Here is a 27,512-nt window from a genome sequence, read left to right as displayed (position 1 = left end):
TGTGTGCTGTGTCTACACAGAATATACCGTATATAGCCTGCAACAAACACTGACACAGAACAGAGGCCGTCTTCAGTAATCCAGCAGCCAAAGCATCATCAGGAGCATCGTGACGCTTCATGTATATTCAAGCTGCTAAATTAACAGCTGTGAGTAACAATATCCATGTTCGTTGTTTATGTGTATTATGATACATTTCGGGTATAGTGGCTTCGGAGGGAGGCCTAAAGGGACGGGCTGTCAGAGTTGCTGACACGGACACTTAGGATCTAGTGCGGCTTGCTTTCATTGGAAAAGAGTTGGCAAGACTGGGCTGTGTATTTCAGTTGGATAATTATCAAACTCTCGTGTACTCTTGCTAGTTTCTCAACATTACCAACCCTTGCTGAAATGCCCTCGCATAGCTTGATAAGCTATTTCACTCCCATTGCCAAACTGCGTCTGCACACTCGTGAACGTCATCCTTGTTTATAAACCGTAAGAAGGTCTGAATATTATGGTTTGCAGAGTTTCTAAAACCAAAAAGAAATGACTCATTAAAAATTGGATCATAAATGTATCTTCCTCCTCAAGTAATTACAGCAATCCGATTTACGTGTTTGAGGTGTCAAATGAATATCCAAAGAATACCCATTATCAAGTTCATTTTACCGTCACATGCAGTATATTCTCACATCTCCGCTTGCATTCGTGTTTTCCAAAAGCCTTCTTGGAATTCTAGGAATTCATTTACTAGTAAAGGAAAAAACTATGCATTTGATCATCACAAACTAACATCTTCAATGCAACAATATATTAGTGTCGGACTGTTTTTTCTTCCAATCATTGTCCTATTAAAGGAAATATTTGAACCAGTTTTGTGTGTCCAGTTCAAACACAGCAGCTTTAACATGTCACACATACTGGACAGACATCACCTGAACTCGCCCCTTTAATCAATAACTGTAACACTTAAGGACTCGGTCCACCTATATGGTGCCAATACATATCATATCAGTGAAGAAGCATATTATAAAAGTCATATAACATAACAGGGAATGGCTCAGGTGACCTTTTGAGAAAACCTTACAGCTAAATCCCACATTTCTGGAGCAGCAGTCCTGACATTATGGAAGGAGATTTGTAAAATCTGTGACAGTGAAAGGTCCATGGCTGACCAACAGCCAACAGGAATTAAACCCTGACTACCGTCCTCCAGTCTTCCAAACTTCTTTCATACGAACCCAAGAGACGGCCGACTGGGGAAAGAGAGCAAAAGAGCGATAAAAGGAGGTCGAAAGAGTGATAAGAGAGGTGATAGACAGAGAGGACTGAACGTACTATAATCACTTACATATCACCATCAAACATTCTCTGCATATACTGGACTTCATAACACTGGATATGAACGTCCTTAGATTTTTAATAAGCTTGTCACATATGCATCAGTCGTCTGTCTTAAGAATGTGCAGCCGTCATATAATTAAATGGAAGATTTTCATTAGTGAGAGTCTGAATAGTGTTATACTTAAAAATAAAAAGGGGACTGAATGATAGATTCATGTTCCTCCACTGAATATTAATATACAGATGAGAATTATGTACAGTACAGTAATAAATAGGGCTGGATTTTCATTCAAAGCTTCAAACTGATAAATGTGCAGGTTTGATTAAAAGTGACAGCGTCCTATTGTAAGGGGAAAAAAAGAACTTGTCAAAATGTACATCTGTGACAGCGTTCATAGGGAAATAATCTCATGAGCAAAAGCATATGCAGCGAGCATATGCAGCAGAATTTGTGAGCGCAGAGAAATTGATGTGTCAACTCTGATAAATCATTTCATGATTTCAAGCCCTGGGGGAGTTCTTAAATGAGGTTACATGGACAGTTTATGCTATTTTTAAATACGCAGGACGTGTACCCTTGAAATGCGATGTGGTCAGGTGAGAATAAGCAGGAGACGATAGCGGCGGTTTCCACCTCTCTGCTTGTCCTTTTGGGTTATTTTACCTCTGTATCACCAAAACCTATTAACCATGTGACCGAATGCTGTTAAGCGTATATCCCCATCTAATCTTAGCTCGTCAGTGTTGACCTGAGATCGCTCGTCAGGGCCGATCCGCTCTCATCCGCACGTTTGATGCAGAGTCACAGAAGGAAAGCCCGAGAGATCGAGCCTGCAGCCACCGACACACCAACACGTGCACGCACCGGGCGTCTGCTCTTCATGTTCCCATGATAGGAGCCTCTCCCCTTCAGCACCGTGGATACCAGGCGCCCCTCTGGGTGCAGAGAAACAGAACGACATGAGGAGTCTGTGCCGGTGGCGCAGGCTGAATCGCTCAATATCCTATCTGAGCAGAGCTTCATGAATAAATCAATAAAGACACAACATATTTAAGCACATACGCTGTTTGACACTGTGCAAATTCCAAGTGATGTCTCTCAATCAATACCAAGATCTAAGACACTGACACACCCCAGGAAATAATGTGCCCACAGATATTAGCTTTACTGTAACATTGTTTGTTTTGGTCTTTTCTATTCTGGCCTTTTCCAAACTCCTTTCACACGGACTCAAAAGAGAGGCTTCTTTTCACGGAGGGGAAGAAATGGCAGCAATTAAAAGGCAAGTGGCTTTAACATTCCAATCGTATCTCTGAGCGCTGCTTGGGTAGTAATTAAGTCCTCCAGAGTGTTGCTGCCATTAGAGCTACGAACAACCAAATGAGGACACGCCCAGCCCAGTGTGACCGGATTAAAAGAAGAGAAATCAGCCCCTCGCTGCTCCCAAATGGCCACCATTGCTCCGGGCAGTCCATCAGTCTACACTGTACGACTTGAATCCCCATCCAATCAGTATCAAAGTGACATAAACTTCCCAGTTGGCTGCTTAACGACAGTCACTGTAAACTGTATTTACACCAAAAATAATGATGATGAAAAAATACTGTCTCAACGCTTTACTGTCTTCTGGGGGTATTTTGTGGGATGATAGATTCCGAGCCAAAATATGACAACAATAACTTTTAGATGATATCACGTTCTTGACAACTTATAGCTGAAGAATAGATGTTGTGGGTTTCAGACAATGTTACCTCTAATACACATAATCATCATTAGTCCTCAACAAAGCCTTCTCTTAATGTTATAAGTGAAAACATGCTGTTTGAAAATCCTAAAAAGGATGTAAGCTAAGCACACAATAGGGTTGTGTTGGAATGAAACATTTTCCTCATCATACATAATATACCGGGATCATAACTAGCTCTACAATACACTGCAAAACAAGTACAACGCGTCTCCTTTATTTCCATGTCTTTAACAGTAGCCTGCATCAACTGCCAGCAATAAGTGCATTTAGGACCTCTTTACAGTGTTTTAATATGGGTCAGCTGGACACATTAAAAACACAGCATTTCCATCCAACGGATGGAGCTACTGTTAGCATAATTAGCTAGATAAAAGCTCATCAAATCTGCTATCAACAGTCGTCACTTCAGCTGGAAAAACTGAGTCTCCAGCTAGAAATTCTAATAGGCGTAGCATCACTAGCTGAGAGGACAGGGTTCAGCTAATGGCCAATTGATAGAAAACAAACAGATGTTATCGTCTGTTCCCCTAATTTTGTTTACAGTACAAGCCTACACACCTTACACTGATTACGGTGAACATATCAGACAAGCGCAGTCTACCGCATCAGTGGAATCAAGCCCGGTTCTTTCAATTGGTCTTCCACTTCAAGACCTCAAGAAGAAATATGACGCAGGGCTACTTGGGGAGGAAGCAAGGAAAACCCTTTTCATTATCCCTGGTGTGTGTGGTGTGGGAGAAATCAATAGAGGTGTCCATGCTGGATTCATCTATATTCTACTGTGTGAACCTAATACCCTCACATGGGGAAAGGAAGATGAGTGGGTGGTTTGAGGGGAAGAGGTGAGGGAGTTTCAGAGGCAGGGAGGTGCACTGGAGGGGAAAAGGAAGTTAGAGAAGAAGAGTTTAAAGAGTTATATATAAGTTTTCAGGGGCACTCACACAGGTTGGAGTAACTCGGTCAGGTTAGAGCGACTTTGGGGAACTTGAGACTTTTCTAGATTTAGATGCGGGTGGGATTCAGTGGCTGCACAAATATCCCGAGTGGGCCGTGCTGAACTATGGAGGAAAACAATCCTCTCGGTCATCTCCCAAGTCTAACAGATACAAATGGAGACTGATGCCCTGTCCACACTACTCCGTTTCTCCTTGGATGCAGATTTGTCAAATAGAAACGATCTCTGTCCACACGGGAGTTTCAGCATCATTCTCGAGTTGATCTGCGTCCACACGGCAGCCGTCGAAGGCGGACAGCACGTGACCATTAACTACACTGGGCATGCGCGTGACGGTGTAAACAGGAAGTGAATTGCTTGCTTAGTTAAAAAAAAAAAAAATACTCGCTCTGTCTCTCTCTCTCCAAATTTACTTTAACATCAACACTTACACATAAACGTTTACTAGATTATGGGTCCATCAATGTGGTCTCTCACTCGTTTCCTCCGTGTTGTTGATGTCTGTTCTCACTAGTAGCTCTGAACGTCATGTCCGCCTAGCTAGCTTCTAAGCTAATTTTAACATTACCGCCAATGGAGAAATGCTAACCGCGATTAGCATTACAGCGGTGCGGGTCTATCTCTCTCACATCAAATTTACTTTAAAATCAACACTTACACGTAAACGTTTACTAGAATATGGGTCCATACATGTGTCCAACACACGTCTCTCACTCTATTCTGCTCTTCCTTCGTGCAGGAAAGCTTAGCAGATCGCTAACAGTAGATCCGTGAAATAAAGACCATGGAATCCATAGAAGAGTTTCAAGACTTCAGTGTGAATCTTTATTTGTAAAACTGTGGAAGCACAATATGAAATATGGCTTTACGAACTGTCCCTATACACATTACACGAATACAAAACAACAATCCATGATATAGCCAACATGTAACATGTCCGCCTAGCTAGCTTCTAAGCTAATTTTAACATTACCGCCAATGGAGAAATGCTAACCGCGATTAGCATTTAATACAACACAAATGTTATACTAAACACGCGAATAGAATATATCTACGTACATATTTTCATGCTCCATAAATACATACTTACAGACTAAGGTCTCTCAAGGCTACCAAACGGAAGAAGTAAAACGTTAGAGCAGCATGTCTTCTCATTAGAATCTAAAAACAACGAGCTGCTCCATAGGGCTGATGCCGGTCACGCCGCTCGCTAATCACTCCAATAACAGCTGCTTCCTCCACAGAAATGCAGACTTTTACTGCATAGCTGCTGCTAGCTGTTGTGCTAGCAGCAACGCTTGCAATTAGTTATCCATGTTGAAATGAATCGCTGGTAGCCCAGTTTGTTTTCTTCCGGGTACGGGTCATGTGATAGTGAGTGTGACGAATCAGGGACGGAGACGTCATGGTTGCCAAGAACCAATCCAGTAGCGAACACGGGTGTGGGCGTAATTTTTTCTAAGCACATCCGTATCCGACCGTCCACACGCAAACGCAACCCCGGAGTTCTCAAACACCTCCAACCTCACCGGAGTTTTCAGATCCCTCCGTTTAGGGTGCTCCAAAACTCCGGCGTAGTGTGGCCGCTCAGTGTAAACGTAGCAAATACGGAGTAAAAACGGAGTAGTGTGGACATGGCCTAAGAAAACACATCAAAGAGTAACACGGAGCCATGCTAGATACAATAACAGACATTTCAGCTTTAGAAGTCATGCTAACGAGGCACTTGTTCAACTTCTGTGAAAATCCACACCCGCGCACGAACATTCGCACACACACAATCTTACCACCACATCACCTGTCAGTGGGAGCCTCATTAAGCTGACAGGCGCTGGCCTCTCAGGGCAGGCCTAGACGTCAGAGCCCTCTCCTTCCTGTCATGACATGATGGATCTCTCCACCACTGGCTGCCAAGCTGCCACTCAAGTCCACCTTCCTGTGGGCGTCCATCAGGAAACACTCGCTAAGCATCCTGTTGATCTTATTTGTATAACTCCACCACCGCTGTTCACGTCCAAATCTGACTGCACGTCGAAAGGGACGATCAAAATTGGCTCCATTAGCAAGCTCTTCCCCGTCTCTCACTGTCAACATGTAAATGGATGTATATTGTGTTTAACCAATGGCTCACTTTATAGCACACTATATAGCCTGCTAGCATAGCCCGATGACAGACGCCCACACCTCCAGTCTGTTCAGTGGTCCATAGGTCTGGTGTTGTGCCCATTGACAGCCGTTTCTCTTGTTAGAGAACATGCCATCAAACAGAGCTAAGTAAAGACCCATCATCTTTCTTACTATTTATCTATCTACTGTATCTATTAATCTATAAATTGCATGGAACTTTCTGTTATGCTGGATTTGCACATTAAAACACCTTCTGCATTACTGTCATTCCCACTATAAACCAAAGTCTCACTAGCTATAAATGTAGACAAGTATGTATATATTGTTTGATTTTATTATATTTCAATTTAAATATACGTTTGCTGTGTGTGTAGAGGGAAGCGACTACAACTTACCTTTCATTGTAAAATGACTAATAGAAGAAACTTGTAAACTTGAAATAAATCGTGACGAGCGTGGATGAGATGGATCCAGAAACAACAACTCTTTAACTTTAACTCTTTAACAGGAATAGTATTTGCTCCGAGAAGCCGCTAACATTACGACAGCTTCTGCTTCCGTTTTTGACTGAAGAAGACATCGGCAGGATGGGCAGGATGGGCAGGATCACTCTCTATATCGCTGTCCGACTGCTGAACGATGGAAATCCAGTCTGGTTATCAGGCCAGAAGAAGGGGGGGAAATGGGACCACTAGGGGAGCTTCTGCATCAAGTGCTCGGTAGAGCGGAGGGGAAACGCAGAGTTGGGTGTTTCTCTGTGGGTTTGTCTTCATGAGCGATGCCTTTCACACTACACATAATATCAGCTGTTAAAAAAGTTGATCTGTGCAGCTTCAAAGTGAAGGAAGATAAACTTCAACATAGTTTTGTGGCATTCATTCTCATCTTTTGGTACAAATCCAAAACTGAGATCCCAAAAGTTCCCGTCAAGAGTATTTCAGGATATTTTTAGCAGCAATTTATTTAATCTTTGATGTAAAGCTGTCTGTCAGCATACGTGTATTATGCAAATAGTTGTGTGGTCACAACAACAAAACTCACTTGTGAAATCTTTTCCAACCATAAAGAGATGTAAATAGAAAGAATCTGATGAGTTAAACAAACATGTTAAGCTTTCTGAGATGTATAAGGTATAACAGAGAATACTACTTCATAGTTTGGAAATGTATAGTTTATGACTAAACTGATCAACATTGTCACATGATTTGCTGCAGATTGCGTATTTTAATCTACTGCCATAATACACGTTGATGTTTTTAAGGTGCATGGCTGAATGGATGTTTAGCTCTTGTTGAGGATCTTGCTGGTTGTCTGCTAAGAAAACCGTCGATGAAAGTCACGCTTCATTAAGTGTCAAAGTACTACGGCTTTGATCAATTTCACTACATTGACTTTTGACTTCTCGAGTTAGGATGAATGAAGTCGGCCGTTCTGTGCGCTCGGATGATGTGTGCCACATGGACAAGAACACCACATGCTGCCGTTTCATCAAGTTAACAAAATAACCATCAAGACGGCAGCCGAGTTGTCGTTTAATCAATAAAAACCAGGCATGAAGCCCTGCAGTCAATTTCCAACAGCATGAATAATTAATATTAAAAAGGATCAGATATGGAAATAAAAGCGTATCAGTATTACATCTTGTTTTACTCTGGATAGTTTTGTAGAAAATATTTATTTAATAGTTGTCATAACCAGATGTTATGTTATATGTTACGGACTCGATGGAGACCAAAGCTGAGCTCAAAGGGGAATGACTTTAAAATAAAAACTTTAAACCAACTTTAAGGTGATAATATGAGTTCTACAAAAAAAATCAATTAATGTAGGTTCAGCACAACTGATCGCTGATTTAAGTAAGCAAATGATTGTCTGTGATTGAGTGAAATGCATCTCTGGAGTCACGATGTGTAAACATATACTAGTGTCTGCAGCCTGTGAACCAACCTGAACAACGTTAAGTGTGTTGATTGGCAGCCAGCCGTCAAACAAACTAGTTTTAACTGCAGAGCTCAGAGGATGAACGCCCCGGGTCAGATGTTATCATCCAACATCAGTGCACTACCTACAGACACATATGGGACACAAAGTTGCATGATTCGTTGAGTCTTTTCCCTCAAATACTTCTCCTGAAGCGCATCCAGACATCTCACAAAGTGGAAGAACAAAGACATTGTCAGCTTTGGTGATAACAACCTCAGACACCTGACACCTCCATCGCCAGATCCCTCCGTCCAACATTCCTGTGTGCCCCTCTCTCTGTTTGTATCATCAAAGTGCAGCTGATTGCAGGCGCTGCCCCGTTGAGATGCGTGTCCGGCAGAGCCATTTGACAGCAGAAAGCTAGTGGATAGCACACGGAGGCCCAGCCAGCTTGTACCAATTTAATGCTGACTGCTCTCATATGCGAGTCCCGGTGGTGACCCAGTGACCCGGGCGCTACAGAGCGCGGCGCTGTTAATAGCTTGGTAGATATAGGTAATGAGGTTATCAATTAGACGGAGACTTGCTCTCATTTGTCCCTGTTATGATGTCGTGTTTTCAAAAGGGCTTCTGGGGAAGAGAAGCTACCTGTGAATTCGTAATTGTCATTTCATTAAAAGGACCCAGAAGCTGGTGTTCCATTATGGGATGTTTTGCTGAGAGCAGATGTTTTCCAATGCGGTTTCAGGATATGCATAATGAATTACCCGAGACAACAAGTGATGATGGACCATTATCCTAAGAAAGATAAAGCTACATCACAACCAGGCAGCAGATCATGAAGTTTCGGATATATTATTTGCATTAGGGTCTCGCGCTCATGCACACGCATATAAAAAGGTTTGCATATAGGTGAGCTGCCTTTAACGGTGTGACTATGTGTGTGTTATAGGAGATCACTCAGTATTCCTCACAGCAGCTGGCCAGCCGCTGTGAGCGTGAGGGTCCCAGGAGGTGAGCAGACAGAAAAAACAGCCCAGGCCAGGGATCCTATTCTCCCTCCGCATCCGAAGCCTCAGAGGCCATGTATTATTCACATACAGCGGGAAGAGAAGGCATGCGCTTCAGTATGAGGGATGGCAAGAAGAGAAACAGGAAGGATGGGGCAGAGAGATGTGAAGATGACAGCACTCGGGTGACAGGAACATGTGAGAAAGAGATAAACTGATGGAAGATGGACTGATGCAACAAGATCAAAAGGTGAGATGAAGATAAAGTCGGTAGTAGACCAAACGGTGTGCCGTAGAGAGCCACGCGTCTGTAGCAAACACTTGAGCGTTTCATTTCGCTGATTAGCACACCTTCAGTCAGAGGGGAGGAACTAATCAGCGAAATCACCTGCTCTTGTGTTTGGCTCCAACGCAATCCTGCGTGAACGTGATTTCAGTGGCACAGGGCTGAGTGAAGACCACTGAGCTTACCGCTTTGATTGCGGAAGCTTTCTGGAAAACATGCACAGATACAAAAATATGACTCAGTCTTTACCTTTTCATTCTCACACACACTTTTAAAACGGGTATAAACAATGATTTTATATTAACAATGGATCACATTGAAGACTTAATTGAGCATTATTACACAAATCTGCAGTTCCCCTCAGCTATGAAAAGCTTTATCGTGAGTCTCAGCTCATTGTTTTGCTGTCAAGCCAGCAATTCTACTGTTTTGGTTCACTGTCACTGCATTCGTATAGCGTCGTATTCAGTCACAGCAGGCTTTTCAGCAAAAAAAAAAAGGCTTTGAAACTCACGTTATCTGCACATTGCCAAGCAGCAAAGTTAGCAACTAGCTGCTGAGCATATATATAGTGTAGTGGAGCATTTAGCAGCTGAGGAGCCAGATGGTTCTCTCAGAAGACAGTGAATGATGTGGCTCTGTATCTGCTGGATGTGATACGCAACCATTTCATTATATCAACTTAAAATGTTATAATATATCGGTGTATTCATGGCTTGCTTCCGCTGCCCCCATGTGGCCAGAAACAGCTATTGCAGGTTTAAGATTGCACCTGGAGCCTTTTTACAGCCATACTTTGAGGGTAATATGTTTTCTTGCTTTCTCTCTGAGAGTTTCATGAGGAATTTGATACCACTCATTTTTGTTTGCTAAATAAGTAGCTACAACCAGGAGACAGTCAGCGTATAGCGTATAGAAGCATGGGGAAACAGTTAGCATGGCTCTGTTTAAAGGTTAAAAGAAGAAGCGAGGTTCGGCTCCTCACTCGACTCCGCTACCACCACCACCAGTGCCCAGAGGGCATCCTGTCCTATTCATGGGATAGCACTTAATGTGGATGCTTCTTGTCGATTGAGTCTAACTGCTAACATCTTCTGTTGTTGCCGTTTCAACAAATCTTGCTAAACACTTCTAACCGACCTGAGCTTCTGTTAACAGCCCATTGCACGATGTGCTGCTGTAAGCCCCTCTAGAAGCTCCATTTCCACTGAGCAGTGTCATATTACTGTGGTCATGCAGATTTCAGCACAGCGGGGTCTTATGTAAAATGCAGCATAGTGGCTTGTAGATACGACCAATCGTCTCAGCTTTGATTGTTCACGCTAAAATAAATCCAAATTAATGTGCTAATGATTTTTTGATGGTAAAAGCTGCACACGGCACATTTGAATTCTGACAATGTTCCATCCATGTGTCTTCCCTCTTGCACCAAAGGCCGCCCACACTAGCTTACCCGTTCCCACTGTGTCATCTCTTCATCCTCGGGCTAACCAACAGTGGAGGTCAGTGAGGATAAGACTCTCTCCTCACACACACACACACCCTATCTACCTATCTGCTGCACAGACACATCTACACAGTTCTCCTAATTGTATGCACCGCACACCTATCAAATTAAATTTGCACACAAAACCCTCTTATGCTATCACTTGGCTGACTATTCACCCACTTAATTAATCCAATTAATCAAAAAAGGTATATCGGCCTAATGAAAACATGTGTGTCGTATCCAGCAGCATCATCAGTATCATCCCCTGCTCAGCAAAGTGTGAAGGGTGAGATGAGGAAACTTTAATCCAGCGTTTCTCCTCCTGGTTTCATTATCCTCAATCATTTTTGAAACATTTTCCAGAGCCTGACACCACAACTATAGACTCCATAGCTTATGACGGTCCCGAACAGATGCGTGCAATGCTGGCTTTGAGTCCAGAAACAACATCTTGTTTGTTTGTTTAATGTGTGGAGCAGCTGTGCCTTGAAACCAACTAATAAAAACATCATTAGAATCGCGCTGTCATATTCGCTGGCTGTGTAGAACATAGATAACCAAAGCAGAGCACACATTTCACAGGACATTTGTGGGAATCCATGCAAGATATGCGGCACATTTGAATATAATAAATAGTTTTTCTGATAAAGGGAAAACTTTGATTTGTAACCGTTTCACACACACAAACTGTTCGATCACTGTGCTGTGTTTGCATTAAGTCAGGCCCACACCTGGTCTGGAAGGGCAGCTTTAATGACTGCTTGGCCATTAATCGATACTGGTAGCGATGCAAGCTGCTGTTAAATATTTAACATTCAAAGCTCATCCCACTGATGCACCAAGGAAAGGTCTTCGTGTATGGAAGCCCTTTGGTCAAGGCTTCCTCCAGGGTGTCAGCAGCCATTCCCGCCTCTTTTGTCCTCCTCCACAACGTGACTTTGCTCAAGGACTACAACTCCAGTCTGATCGACTTTTCCCCCCCCACACACACACACACACACACACACACACCCCTCTGTCTCCCTCTGCCCCCTCTGTCTCACTCCTCCTCCCCTTTCGTCAGGCTCCGTTGATCGTACAGATGACAGTATGGACTTCGGCACCAGTGTATCGGAACCAAGAGCTGAGGAGAGCGATGAGGGAAGGGAGATATGAGACAAAACGAGATGGAGAGAGTAAGGGAGGGAGAGAGAGCGAGAGAGAGAGAGTCAGTCCTTTCCAGAGCCTGCCAGCCTTTTTATTACCATAATGTCTGTGCTTTTATCACCGTGCCTGCCAACAAAAATCTCTAATAGCCAATGGGGTGGCAGCTACAGAGACCTTGCTGAACGGCGAGCGGGCCTGAACGCTCATTTGATCCACAAGGCGTTTGAGCATTGCAGGCGAGGCACAGCGAGACCTCGCGAGGGTTGGAAAGGGCTGGAGGGTGTGCACGCTTCACCTTGTTGACCCTGTGCAGGATGGAGGGAAGGGGAACGGACGGCATGTTGACGACAGCCAGTGGCAGTGGTCAGTGTTCAAACACGTGTTCAAGGAGAGATTTGTGGACAGGCAGAGGATTAGAAGGCAGTGTTCGTACAGGGCTCACTTCCACTGTGAACTGCTCGGGAAAGAGGCGCTGAGGCTCACACGGGGGAGATGTGTTTGAGACGTCAGCGCTCATATGTCTGGGTAAGACTGGAACAACTGACTCTCAGAGAAGGGAGGACGTGCAGGCAAAGCAAGAGAGACAACATTTTACACTCTCTTATTTGACCTTTAATAGCAGACCACCTCAAGGTGTCACGCAGAGAGAACCAGGACATTCTGATGTAGCATTTCAAAATTAAAGCCCTTCAAAATCACATTCATGAGACAATTTGTCTAATTTCAGATGGGATTTTAGAGGAAATGGTGCATAGTTACAAACTCATTCCACTTCAGGTTAATCTACATTGTTTAAATTAATTTAAATTGATGGATTAAAAGTGTCTTAAAGGAGTGACCTTATTATCGACACACATGACCAAAGATGCTTGATGTAATCTTGTCTTGGTATTCGTTTAATTTGTCAGAACAGAAAAGTGTGAAGCAAATTGTTAATTTATGTTATTATTGATATTAAAGAAGCTGCTGTGATGTTTGTATCTTTCATGTGCCCATACGAAATATGAAGCATGAAGCAAGTCGCCTATTGTACAGTACATTAAACCTGCAATGAAGGAAACAATCCACAAACTCTGCTATATTGTCACTTTTTAACTTGACATGGCAAACTTGAGACATCCAGCACACACAGAGGAATTTTAACAGTAATTGGAAGTCGCGTTCACTCTCTTTTAGCTCTCAGAAATATCTGTTCCTTTAGCTGCCAAATATATTCACTGTTTGGTGCTGGGCAGGTAGGGTACAGTGGGTTTGTAGGCTTTTCTCTCAAACAGCTGCCAGCTGCTACTGGAAATGATGCTGATGAGAGTGAAATAAAACATTCAAATTGCGTGCCGGAGAACCAAAACTATGTGTTGAAAGGCGTTATAAAGCTTTGTAGAGGTGAGGGGATGCAGAGTCTGTGTGGGTTCATTACCACAAGCAAACCCTTTCACATACAAGCAGTCAAATGATGGCAACATAAAAAAACTGATGATTGCAGCTTTAAGTTTGAAGAGTAAATTCAAGGGAACGTATATTTGTACCGTCCACTCTTCCAGCCGAGCAGAGTAATATCAAATTGGATGTGCAACACAGCTAATACGATTCTTTCCTTCCTTTTTGACCCGATGGCTCTCCCTGTCCTCAAAGGTCAGCTCTGTTAAGAAGACCATTTGCAATTCATCAACAGTACAAATGTGCAAATCAAAGTTCACCACAGTTGAATCCAGTGTGTTGGCTCTAAGCACTGCGTACATTGACTTTACCTCCACGAGCAAACACAACGAACATGGTGACTTAATTGTAATAAACTGATTCTGAAATGTTGCTCTCCTAATGGCTGGTGTGACTAAGCCCTGAGAGAACCGTAATATTCTGATCCTGAGTCACAGTGTGCATGAATGATGCCAGACTTTTAATGGCTTCTGTGCACTTTTGATCTCTCTGATTACATTATTGGGGGCGCAGCCACCTCAGCCATCATCACATCTGGCACACAGCAAGTAGGTATTAGCTTTTATAAAAGGGTGACATGACACACCTCTCGGTCTGATAGAAGCTGGCACAGAGTCCGTCTGGGTCGTTTCGCCACACACACACACACACACACACACACACACACACACACACACACACACACACACACACACACACACACACACACACACACACACACACACACACACACACACACACACACACACACACACACACACACACACACACACCAGCCGATATTATTACACATCATCCTCACCGCTGCCCGTCTTGTCATCATCGCCTATGAATATTCAATTCCTCTCGCTCTCTCTAGCCTTCTCATCAGACGTCTGGTAAATGTGCCACAGACGGTGTGCTGCGCCCCTCTCCGCCTCCTCCCTCCGCTGCTCTACAATGACTTGTGTCCTGGCCAATGCATTATGACTGGTAGGGGTGACTCAGGCTGGGCAGCCAGCCACTGGAGTGTGGGGTGACATGAACGGAGAGGGGGTATGTCAGGTGACACACTGATGCAAATGCAGCAGACACAGGACCAGCCATGATGTTGTGTAGATTTGGATAAGACCTCATCTGCATTTTAATAAACTCTGGATTCACTTACAGCAAGACAGCAAACCATCCTTTAAAAGGTTGTGTGTGGGAAAGATTTAGCAGTTGTATTGTAGGTGTGGAAACTTCTCACGAGACAACACATACACATGATCTGGTTCAAAAAGCTTCCACTAATCCACACTTTGATGGGGACTTCTTATAAGCCCTCAAGGATCTGGGAAGGTCCCTGAAATACAATTCAGGAGCTGGTTAGCGGCTGTGTAAAGCACACTATAGTGCTCTGAAAGCGGCGGTAACGACAGTGAGTAAAACATGTCATGAAAAACAGTCGTTTGCATGAAATCACACCAGAATGTCATTGAATTGTATCACAATCGTCAAAATGGCTGCGGCAGAAAAAACAAGCTGCCATTCAGTCTGAACTGGAGGGATGGAACTGCTGACCCTGATGTGTGTTGTTGTTGTTGTTGTTGCTCCTTTCATTCCTCAGGTCGCTCCAGACAGACGCTGCTCTGAGTGGCTCACACTAATTGGCTGCCAGGAGACGAGCCCAGCGCTGTGTCTCAGCTACCGTCAAGGGGCCACGCATCGAGACACAAGCTGCATTATTGAAGCATCTTGATCTTGAGAATCTGAAGGAAAGTCATTTTAACAATAAATATTACTAACATACAGCACTCAAGATTACAATATTATTAATTATTATTGTTTCATTGTTATTCTTTGCGGATGCCATACCAGCCTTGAACAGTATTTACAGGCTTCATGCGGTGATATTTTTGACTCCTCTCCCTTCCCTCGGTCCTACATTTGGCAAAATGAACAGACATTTATCTTTCAGGCTCACACGCTAACACACAACCAGTCTGTTGAGCTAGAAACTAAATGTGAATATGTCAGCTTCTTGTTAACTGTATTTCACATGAGCTATTGTCATCATGAATTATTATTGTCATTTCAACATGATTAAGATTCACTGGCCCTCATGCTCAACAACATCAACATGACCCATGAGTATTGGCCATTGTCACACTTCAAACCCTCACAGCAGGTGTTGCTGTTGAATGCAAACAAAACAGGTTTTTTTTTTGCTGTTAAAATGACAATTGCTCAAATTTCAGTATCCAGTAGAAAGGAATAGAATATGGACAGAACAGACGCATGTTGATCAGAGGTTAGCAGAGAGAGGGGGCAGAGTTTCATGACGAACACTGGGCGTAACACGGCACGGCGGCCACATAGACCGCACGCACGCACGCTCACCAGATGGCACACGCAGCATAAAATCCAATTGAACAACCAGCAAAAACTATAACCAGTAAAAAACATTGTTGAAATATGTCACTACTGTCCAACATTGTAAATGAACTTACTTTTAGTTACTTCAGCAGGAGACGCGTGGCTTAACGCTGAGATGATTTCATTATAGTCTCTTTGGAGGAGAGCAGGGACAAAGAGTTCAGTCTGTGTGATGTGTCTATTCTATAGGTGAAAAGAGATTCAACAGTATTTGTTAAAGAAGCCCAGTCGTGTGGCTGTAAGCTCCTGAGGTGCTCCTCCCTCGGAGTAGCCTGGTTGACGCGCTTGCGGTAAGCTATGCTAAACGATCTGTGAGGTGTGATGCTTTTGACACATCACAGAGACCTTTGTTTGCTGATCGATAGCACATTTATTTTCGTCGTGGAACAATGTACAGAAAGCCACTCTTTCTCACGATGCAGTAAAATGTGTATAGTATCGCGGTCAAAACCTTTTGCCCTTCCGGGGTCAAACACCTGACAAACACAGCGATTTCAGGACCTATATACCCGAGCCCCGGACAGGAATACAGCGCCACCCAATGTACACATAAAGAAATACAGTCGTATTTATAATACCATTTTTGGCTCCAACACACCGGCCCCTAATTGTTAACCCAGACAGACATAACAATTCAAACAAAATACAACAAAGGAGCCAAAATGTTAAGTTATGACCAAGTGCATTACAGACAAATCAATTTACACTCCCTGTAGCAAAGATAGTTTTGTGACTGGCCTTTCAAGAATGTTAGATTTGGTCTGTAATCTCACCGAACGCACTAGTCCCTTTTTGTCCGAAAAAACTTCCAGAACCTTGCCCAGTGGCCATGAACCACGAGGAGCTGAAGGATCCATGATTACCACGATATCTCCAGCGACCAAACTCCTTTTCCTCTGGTTCCATTTTTGTCTTTCTTGGAGCAAGGGTAAGTACTCCCTCACCCATCTCTTCCAGAAAAGATCTGAGAGGTACTGCACCTGCCTCCATCGTCTTCTTCCATATTGGTCATGAGGCTCGAACACTCCAGGTGGCAAAGCTGGTTTACCCTTCAGGAGAAGTAGATGATTAGGCGTGAGCGGTTCCAGGTCATTGAGATCATCGGAGAGCTTGGTAATTGGACGATCATTCAAAATAGCCTCCGCTTCACAGAACACTGTATGAAGCCCATCATCATCCAAGCTCTGCTGACGTATAACGGAGCTGAGAACCCTTCTCACCAGGCGGATCAACCGTTCCCACACCCCACCATGGTGTGAACCTGCTGGTGGGTTAAAACTCCAACGAATTCCAACTTGTGACAGGACTCCCTGAATCCGATCATGATTCAAAGCAGTGAGTGACTCCTTTAGCTCTCTTTCTGCCCCAATGAAGTTGGTACCATTGTCTGACCTCAAGCTCACCTTTCGACACAGAGCAATGAGATCTCTTATCATCCGGATAGCTTCTCCTTCAGTAGCTGAGCTCTTCAAACAGTCATCCACGTAGAAATTCTGCTTGACAGATTGTGATACTTCAGTCGCAAACTCAGACTGGTTATCCTCAGCAGTTTTTCTCAATGCATAGCTTGCACAACTGGGTGATGACACAGCCCCAAAGAGGTGTACAGTCATTCTATATTCAACCAGGTCCTTCGTGACATCTCCATCTGGCCACCAGAGAAAACGAAGAAAATCTCTGTCCTCTTCAGCCACCTTCACCTGGTGGAACATGGCTTGAATGTCACCCATGAATGCAACAGGTTCCCGTCTGAAACGAGTAAGGACGCCAAGGAGTGAGCTGGTGAGGTTAGGACCCTGCAAGAGTTCGCTATTCAATGATGCTCCTTGGAACGTGGCTCCACAGTCGAACACCACTCGGAGGGATCCCTTCTTTGGATGGTGGACGCCATGATGGGGAATGTACCACACCTTCCCTTTCTCGCAATGCAGTTCTTGCGGAGGCACTTGCTCTGCATAGGCCTTACTGATGAGCGTATTCATGTACCCTGCATACTCCTGGTGTAAATATTTATTGTTAAGAAATCTTTTTCTCAAACCCTGAATCCTTTGTTTAGCCACAGCAAAGTTATTGGGCAGATAGACCTCTTGGTTCCTGAAGGGCAACTTCAAACAATATTTCCCATCCTGAAGTACTGATGAGCGCTCCATGGTTTCCAGAAACTTGAGGTCTTCTCTGGACATTTCCTTTTCCTCAGCCTTTTCATTGAATTCATGGTTGTACTGATTGGTCAGCATTTGTTCCAATTTGCAAACAGTTATCCTGTTCACCGTAGCAGAGGAAGTCTTTGCCCCTAAAGCACCACTGTTTCCATTCAGCGGACCACTAACAACCCATCCTAGCACTGTCCTGATAGCGTACGGGCCATTTCCACGGCTGTTGATGACCTCCCAAGGTTCCAATATCTTGGGAGCATCAGTTCCAATCAAAAGGTCCACGCTTGCCTTTATGCTTGGGATGTGTACTTTTGACAAATACGACCAGTTAGTGAGTTCTTCAGGAGTCACCATGTTATCAGCAGTGACTGGCATGTTTCTCTGGGTTAGAACATCTGGTAAAGTATAAAATTCATCACTGTCCAGACCAGATATCTCCAAACCACTCAAGGTGTACGCTGGAACAACTGCTTCCTGCCCCATTGTCTGTAGCAAAAAGTTGGTTCTTTTGCCTGTAATATTCAGCTTCTGCATTAGATGTTCGGAGCAGAATGTAGCTGAACTACCAGGATCCAGGAAGGCATACGTTTTGATAATGTGATTTCCTTTTGCAGATTTCACCTTTACAGGGAGAATCGATAGAACACAATGGTCCTTACCAGCCCCTGTATGTCCACATGTTTTCAGTGAAGTTGGCTGGTCAGTAGATGGTTCCTTTAACTGTTCCAAAGCTGTTATTTGCCTTTTGATATGAAGCACGGTGGGATGATTTTTACCACAAACTTCGCAAGACAAGCGCCTTTCGCAGTCCCGGCTCATGTGACCAACACACAAGCATGCAAAGCAAGCTCCCTGTTCCTTCAGAAAGTCAATTTTTTCCTTGTGCTTCCTTCCTTTGAACTGTTTGCACTCCTCCAATGGGTGATTATGGGCACAGCACAGGCATCCAGCCTTTTCGGCTTTCCCTGTATCTGATGTTGGTTCCCTAGCTTCCTCAGGCCAGTCCATAGAGGTTACTGTAGTGGCAACAATATTTCCCCTCACTCTGTTGCTGGGCTGGGATTTAAACCTGTCATAAGTCCTTGTCCCAGTAACACTGGTTGATGGGTCCTGTATGTCACCAAACAGAGGGTCAGAAAGAATTCTGACACGACGCTCAATGAATGTGACTAGATCCATGAAGTGAGCTCTGTGGTCAGTTGTCTCTATAATGCCATGAGCTATGGTCCTCCATTGCTCCCTCATTTTGAATGGTAACTTTGATATAATGGCTCTCATGTGTACAGGCATATCCAGTTCTTGCATGTACTGGAGCTCCTCCATGACATTGCAGCAGCCACGCAAGAATAAAGCATAGGCTTGAAGTGCTTTGCCATCCTCAGATTTTATCGTTTGCCATGCCAAAGCCTTTTCCATGTATGCAGCTGCAATTTTATACTGATTTCCAAAGTGTTCCTGGAGAAGTCCCTTAGCCACTGCATAGCCACGCTCCGGAGCCATATGCTGGCAGCTGCGCACCAGTTCTCTTGGCTGTCCTCCTGTAAATTGTTCCAAATAGTATAAACAATCTGCTCTTCCTGCCTTTTTCTCTACTCCTTGTTCGAAGGCTTTGATAAAGGCTCTGTACTGGAGAGGGTCCCCTTCAAATGTGGGAATTTGTCGTGGTGGCAGTGATGATGAATGCTGCTGGTGCACCAGAGCTGCTGTTATGTCATTTTGCCTGTGCATGATGGCAAGTATATCTCCAGGCGGATTTAGACTGATTTGATGGTGGTTTGTAGAATGCCTTTCTTCCTCTGACTGAGCCTTCGTCAATTGGTACTGAAACTGATGCGTTCCCAGTATATTATTTTCCTGCTGTTGTTCCTTGGGGCTGTATTGATGTTGCGGAGCAGCTTTAACCCATTGCTCAGTTTCCTTTGGTCGCACATCCGTTGATCGTGGGTTATCAGGTGGTAACAGCCATTCTGTCAAGTCGTTTTGTGTCTTTGATTTTCCTTCCGGTTTGTATTCCTTTGCCATAGGGTTTAAGCAGTTGACAGATTCCTTTTTCCTTTTCTCCCGTTCGAAATAGGAAGCCATACCATCTGAGGGTCCTTGAGAACAACTTTTCCGATCAGAGGCCTGATATACTGCCAACATAGCATTGAAAGCAGCTAGTTCGGTTTCCAAATCAAGCTGCTCTCTTTTCCTCCTCAGCTGTTGCTCCTGCTCCTCCAACGCATGTCTTTCTTTTAAAGCTGATGTGCGGGCGATAAGTGCGGCTCTACTTGCCTCCACCTTTATCCGTGCAGAGGACGTGGTACTGGAGTTACCACTTTTATTACTCCTTTGACTTGAACGTTTACTACCAGCATTAGAAACACTGTCATTTGGATTAATACCGTCCTCAACATTACCATTTTCATACACAGTACCTTCATTGGATGAAACCCACAGTTTTGTAGCAGCAATACATTCATCATTAGACAGCATTTTTGCTTTAAACCATGTTTCATGTTTTTCCCTCTCATCACACGGTAGTAAACCCAACAGAGATTCATGCATGCATTTTGCTTCATCACACACCTCAATCAATCCTCCAAGAACATTTGATACCTGTGTTTTATCATCCCCAGACAATAAATATTGTATTGATTTTCTTATGGTGGCTGCTTTATTTAGTTTAACTTTTCTACCATTTTGCAACGTTTCTAATTTGTTAGCAAGCGCTTTTGTAGTGAGCTTAACTACACGGGTTTGCGTTTCAACACCACCAGTCATAGTGCTGGGTTTACCCTCAGTTAGCACACCAGTCCCGGTAGTTTCGTCCAACGCCGCCTCGCGGCTCTCCATGATAAATTGTCAAAATGTCAAATGCAAAGTATATTGTTCTTGTCCGCACGCTTCGGCAACCAATGCATTGGGTTTATGCCAAGTTATGTGTGCACACAATGTAAATGGCCATAAACAGAGTAGCGCTACGCATACCTCTCTGTGCATTTGGCGCCGGGCGATGATCCGGTGGTCCGATGCTCCACGGCCGCGTTAGCATTAGCCCCGTAGCTCCGTCCTCCAACCTTTGCCAGAGACCCGAACCGATCCGAGCAGCCCTCGTCGTGCTGGAATACTCCACGGCTGCCGATGTTTTCCACACAAAGTTCCAACGTTGGCACCAGGTTTTGACTAATGCTAAAGAAGCCCAGTCGTGTGGCTGTAAGCTCCTGAGGTGCTCCTCCCTCGGAGTAGCCTGGTTGACGCGCTTGCGGTAAGCTATGCTAAACGATCTGTGAGGTGTGATGCTTTTGACACATCACAGAGACCTTTGTTTGCTGATCGATAGCACATTTATTTTCGTCGTGGAACAATGTACAGAAAGCCACTCTTTCTCACGATGCAGTAAAATGTGTATAGTATCGCGGTCAAAACCTTTTGCCCTTCCGGGGTCAAACACCTGACAAACACAGCGATTTCAGGACCTATATACCCGAGCCCCGGACAGGAATACAGCGCCACCCAATGTACACATAAAGAAATACAGTCGTATTTATAATACCATTTTTGGCTCCAACAGTATTGTTATTGGCACTTGTTGAGGAGAAAGTGACGCAGGAGTCGGCCTTGGTTGAGAATGACGGCTGAACTATAGTTCACATCACGATGTCTACCTAGGGTGTTCATCTGTGTGCAAAGCCGGTGTTTCGGTTCAACGAGTGACCGTGTTATCTGGTGAACTTCGGCTTGGTAACACAAACAAAGGTGAGCATTTATTTAAACTGATGGAGTTAAATCCAGGGCTTTTTTACTCGTGTTTTGACCGGCTGCCGTTGATCTGTGAAGTAAAGCCACTGCTCGCTCAGAATGACGTACCGATATGATGTGATGAGCGCATGTGCAGTCCATTTCAGAAGCCAAAGAAAATATTCCAGAGGACGCGCCCATGATGTTACCTACGATATAAAGGCAGTCGGCCATTCTGGTAGATATTCCTGGCCAACAGAATAGGCTGCTCTACTTTATAGAGCTTCATCAGACTAGTTTCACTAGATGAGTTACCGGTAGGTCTTTCTGAGTGGGCAGCTCTATTTGTCTGAATACAGTCAAGCAACCAAGTTGCATTCAGCTGAGAGACACCGGTTAACACACTTGGCATTTGTTTGAGTGAAACACTGGCTGTACATCGGGTGATAGAAGAGGGCCGCTCACAATCTGGCATCTGCTAAATGTACTGCCACTGACCAACAGGTAGTCTGAACAACAAGCAAGAAACAACAACATTTGTATTAGTTGTAATCAGATAAAGGAAACAGCTTTATTGACCGCTATAGGTCCTTTTCACAGCAGTCATTTTGACACAATATCAGGGCCCTGCCCCACCTAAATGGGCCATAATTATTATTAACACCATTACCTTGCAATGACAAGTCAAAATAGCTGCTGTGAAAACGGCCTATTCACTGGATGATCCAGCCAAAACAGGAAGCCTTCTAATTGGCTGGACCTGAGTGTCACTCAGCTACAGTCCAGCTAGCACAAACACATGTGTGGCTAATATCGTAGCATCCTGACACCAGATCTGTGTCGGGCTGCGTTGTCATTAGCTGTGGTTATACTATTGATGAATGAGGTGTCTGCCCTGTTATGAGCTGACAATGGAAACTAGATTACATTATTATTATTTTTTCACTTGACACTTTCAAACCACACAGAGAAGCCATTTTCTTTCTTCCCTCCTAACTTCCATCACAAATCAGAACAGTAAGATTTTGGATAAGAATCCGTGGAGTGGATCTTTAGAGACATATCGACTATCAGAGCATTTTAACCTCTTTTAGCCCAATATCAGTTTGTCCTGGCTGCACCCTAAATGTACTCTAAAGCATGTTATAACATATGCTGCTGGGAGAAGCGATAAGTCAAACTACTACGTCTTGATTTTCTCGTTGTAGTCTCGTTGTAGTCCACTTTCTTTTAATCAAGAATTAAGTTTATTAGTTCTGTAGTTTTGCTTGAAGTTTACACTTAATTAAAGGATCTACAAATCTTTATGAAAATATTCATATCTTAGCTCACACTGCCCCCTGGAGGCAAACCATGAAACAGGCAAGTTCATTTCCTTCCAGTCAAACTTTATTCATTATCTCAACAAAAAAACAAAACAGATTCTGACCAAATGACAATTACCCCCCACCTCTTCATCCTCCCTCCCCCACCTCTTCATCCTCCCTCTCCCACCTCTTCATCCTCCCTCTCCCACCTCTTCATCCTCCCTCTCCCACCTCTTCATCCTCCCTCCCCCACCTCTTCATCCTCCCTCTCCCACCTCTTCATCCTCCCTCTCCCACCTCTTCATCCTCCCTCCCCCACCTCTTCATCCTCCCTCTCCCACCTCTTCATCCTCCCTCCCCCACCTCTTCATCCTCCCTCTCCCACCCCAACAAACTAATCAACGATCCATAAATGTGGATTTATTGGAATATTTTTCAACTCAGTAAAAGTCAGACACAAACGAGAAGATTAATGAAATACAGAATAATAATTGGGGTCCATAGTTTTCACAGTGCATTACACAGCTCAGTGGTAAGACAATGAGTTTATGAAATTACAATTCGGTCTCATCTCTTTAAATTTAACTCAAGGTCATGACCTTTGTAGATATTCTAATTCATGTTTCCTTCTGTGGACGTCAGTCTTCTTAAATCTAACGTTGCTAACTCGTCACAAACTTCATCTGATAGAATATCTTTCACAAATAAACACGTCTGAAGGATATCCCCCAAAGAAACAAACTAGGTAATCACTCACATCTGATTAGACATGTTAATAAATTATATCCATATCAACTATATCTGTTATCTCCTACATTGTGTTTTGATTGCCTGAAGGCGATGATATTGACCCCTTCAATGTCACTGCTGTCGACCTGAAGGGGAACACAGAGCTTAGTGTACAGATACAACCTGGGGCTCACTCCAAATGTGACCCGTGGATGAAGCTTTATACACTCGCTGTGATAATAACAGAGAATTAAGTGGAATTAAAGGCATTTCCAGCCGTGCCCGAGAGATTAGGAAGCCTGCACTTTTCAGACGAGCTAAAATGATGAACCCAGAGGTTTAACAGTGCAACGGGATTACCGCTGCTTTTGTTCTGCGTACAGAAAGGACCCATGTGATGAGGCTGCTGATAAGTTATAATCACAGGGTTCCCACCGTTATTTGAACAACTCAACTGTAAAAGCTTTCCATACCCTCCGATCTAGCTTTCAGCTCCACGTGAGAAAGCAAAAACACTGTGACATTGAAAACGTTGTGTTACTGTTTGGAACGGAGGATTAAGAGACATGTTTAAGTAGCGGGTTAGGGTTAGTCCATTTAGTAGCTGTTCTGGAGCTTTTGATCATATCTCATGAAATTCATCAGCAAATGGAGATGCCCCGATGAACTTTGAAGCTCAACGTTTCAGAGGCTGACAGGTGAGTTTAATGTCTCTATTTTTCTGTTCCAGAGAGGATGTACAAAAGCAGGATGAATAGGGACAAGGAACTCGTTGTAATTGCTGTACAAAAGATTTCAAAGCAACTCATCACACAGTCTAAAGGAGAAACTAACTGATGATTAGTGCCAGGATCTCACAGTCTCTATAGATAATTGCACACCCTTCAAAGGCAATATAAAGGTGACACACTGACAGCACACAGCAAAGCAGAGAGGTGATTCAACTATCATCAGTTTTTTCATTTAATTGTATTTTGTGAAAACAGAACAGGTACTAAAAGCGGCTTTTCATTGTGTCATTTCATATTCACTTCAAACCACATAATCATTGAAAGTAGTAAATATATTCCGGATGAAAGTGTCAACTAAATGAGTGCAGATGTGAAAGTGGCTGCTGAATACTGGGATTAATATGTACGGGAGTCCGTTTTGGTCACATTGTACCTTGAAGGTGACACCAGCCAGAGCGAACGCCTTGAAATCTCCCTGGGTTCCCTCCACAGGACTGAGGACGAAGCCTTCTTTACTGGCACTGATGTTGTACTGCCGGTCGCTGTGGAGCGGACCCACACTGAGGGACAGAGAGGAGCAGACAGGAGGCTTATTGCATACTGTGTGTCATGTGATCACAATACAAACCTAAATGATACACATGTTATAATAACATAATAGTACAGTAAATATTACACAGACTGCACAAACTGGTTGGTCTCTCGGGTACAGATTGTGACTGTGGTTCTCATACCTGTATGCTCCCATCTCATTAGTGGCCACAGTAATGAGTGGAGCAGCAGCTCCTCTCTCAGTGATGGAGATCTCAACACCCTGTAGCTCTGGTGTCACCTTGCCGATCTGGACACGACTCTGCCGAGAGAGAGCAATCAAGTTTCAAAGTGATCGGAGTTATTTGGGGTTTCAGAAATCTGGAGGTAAAAGACCTGATGCATTCTCCATAGACAACTTTAGGTGACTCACAGTGGGAACAGTTTCAAAGCATGTGTGACGACCCTCCTCCTGTCATACACTAGGTGCCGGTTTTTCCATCTGTTACAGGTGCTGAGTGGAGGATCGTTACCAGGATGAGTCTCACCTGTGCCGGGGCGTGGCTCATCCTTAAATACCCTTTCCAGTTGGCAGCCCGGGGGGAAGGAAGACCTGTGCTGATGGGCTCGCGACCACGGTTGCTGACCTTGTGAAAGTGCGGTTGCGTGTTTTTGGCATTACAAATAAAATACTACTTTTGGCGCCAGCTCATTCTCTCCCAGTTTTGTTTCAGTCTATGAGCCGGGCTGTGACACGTGTCAGTTCAAAAGATGTGTAAGAAAACATCTAGTTATTCGATCAAAAGCCAAAAGCTACAAGCCTGTGGACATTAACAGAGGAGTTTACTACAACTTCTCATTTAGAAACATCTTATCTTTCGTTCATCATTCACATAACATGCTGGTATGTCTGCAGCTAAAGACAAGGGAACTGAAAGATCAGCAGCAAATATGAGTCCAGTCATGTGATGCCGCACTGCGGTGAGGGTCAGGATGCTGGGGGGGCCGAGCTGTTGGACGCAGGTTAACATTAGACACTTGGTGGAGCTGCATGGGAGAGCATCTTTTCAGGTATGTTTACTCAGCTTGTATTGTTGCCGGGCCAAAGTAGTGAAAGAAGTTTACTTTGATGATGTCATAATGATAATTATAAGATGAGGAGTCAACCGCTTCTGCCTCTCCAAGCCTGGTGAGGTTCATTCACCTGACCTCTCATCAGCTAAACATAGCATGAATTAGCATATGAAGAACATTCAAATATCAGTGGACCAAGTGTCCCCTTGTGCATAGTTGCAGCACAGTGTGTTGAGCCAAAAGGCCTTACCTGTAGAACTGCAGCAAAGTCATTAATCAACTACAAACTGCTTGTCCAGGTGTTTACAAAGTCACCCCTCGCTCTTGCCACCAGTTTGAGCAGGACTTCTACACCTACGATACGTAAGTCTTGAGATGCTGTTTCCATTTATTTATGCTTTAAAAGATGCTGTGTGTGCAGATAGCTAGCAGGCACAGCAAACACATTGTGTGTATTGAACAGCGGGTGAGATGGATGCGGCACCAGAAGGTACAGAACCTGATTGAATAATGTGAGCTTCCTGAAAGCTGGTGCTAAATATCAATTATGACCGGAAGCTGGTAATTACTAATTTATTTCCCCACAATCTTTAGAGAGTAATTGGATTTCTGAATAGAAATATGAATAGGATGGAGGAAAACAGCTCATAAACAGTGGTCAGTTTGATTTCTCTCAGTCAAAACTTGCATGCTGACTTTGCATTTGTGCTCTCCTCAAATGTTGATTTACACAACTGCGACTACTCACAACCACCAGTTTATAATTTCTTATTAACCATAAATGAAAATAGGTTGTTGCAAAGAATAAAATAATTTATATCACAATTATTATTACTGCTATAATTAAGGATGTTCAATCTTGAAACAAGTCTATAGATTATGATCATCATTAGTGAAAAAAAGAGATAAAAGTACTCGAGGAGTGAGTCTTATAGCTCGTCCAATCATTAGTCATTGATTGGAGCACAATCCCTTTGATGTCTCTCGGAACCTTGTTTGGTACCGCAAGTTATAATGTCTTCTGGATGCAGTCTGATGAGGTATATGATGAGTGTTTTGGTGACTTTATATGTTCATAAGAGTCATGCATGATACACTATAGAGTAATTACAGTTTGAAAAGTGCATTCCAAATGTTTCCCAATGTATTACCTGTAGCAGCGTATCTTCATATCATAGGCCGACCTCATCAGACGGCACCCAGAGGATGTTACAGACGTCTACAGTCGGTGGTAGCTCAGCCACCTCAATGTTTGCTTGTTACGTCAGAGGTGAAAGCCATCAACTGCTGGACACCTGGATCACATGCACTGAAAACAAGATGAGCTGAACGTGCTTTACACCTCACATGGTGTGGACATCACTTTGTGGTGCATTTAGCAATTTATTCAGCCTTGAAAAAAACTAGTGTGGGTTTAAAG

This window comes from Anarhichas minor, unplaced genomic scaffold (assembly GCF_050575085.1).
Source record: "Anarhichas minor isolate MPS153535 unplaced genomic scaffold, ASM5057508v1 ptg000012l, whole genome shotgun sequence".
In the NCBI taxonomy this organism is placed as follows: domain Eukaryota; kingdom Metazoa; phylum Chordata; class Actinopteri; order Perciformes; family Anarhichadidae; genus Anarhichas; species Anarhichas minor.
This window is presented reverse-complemented; position numbering follows the sequence as displayed.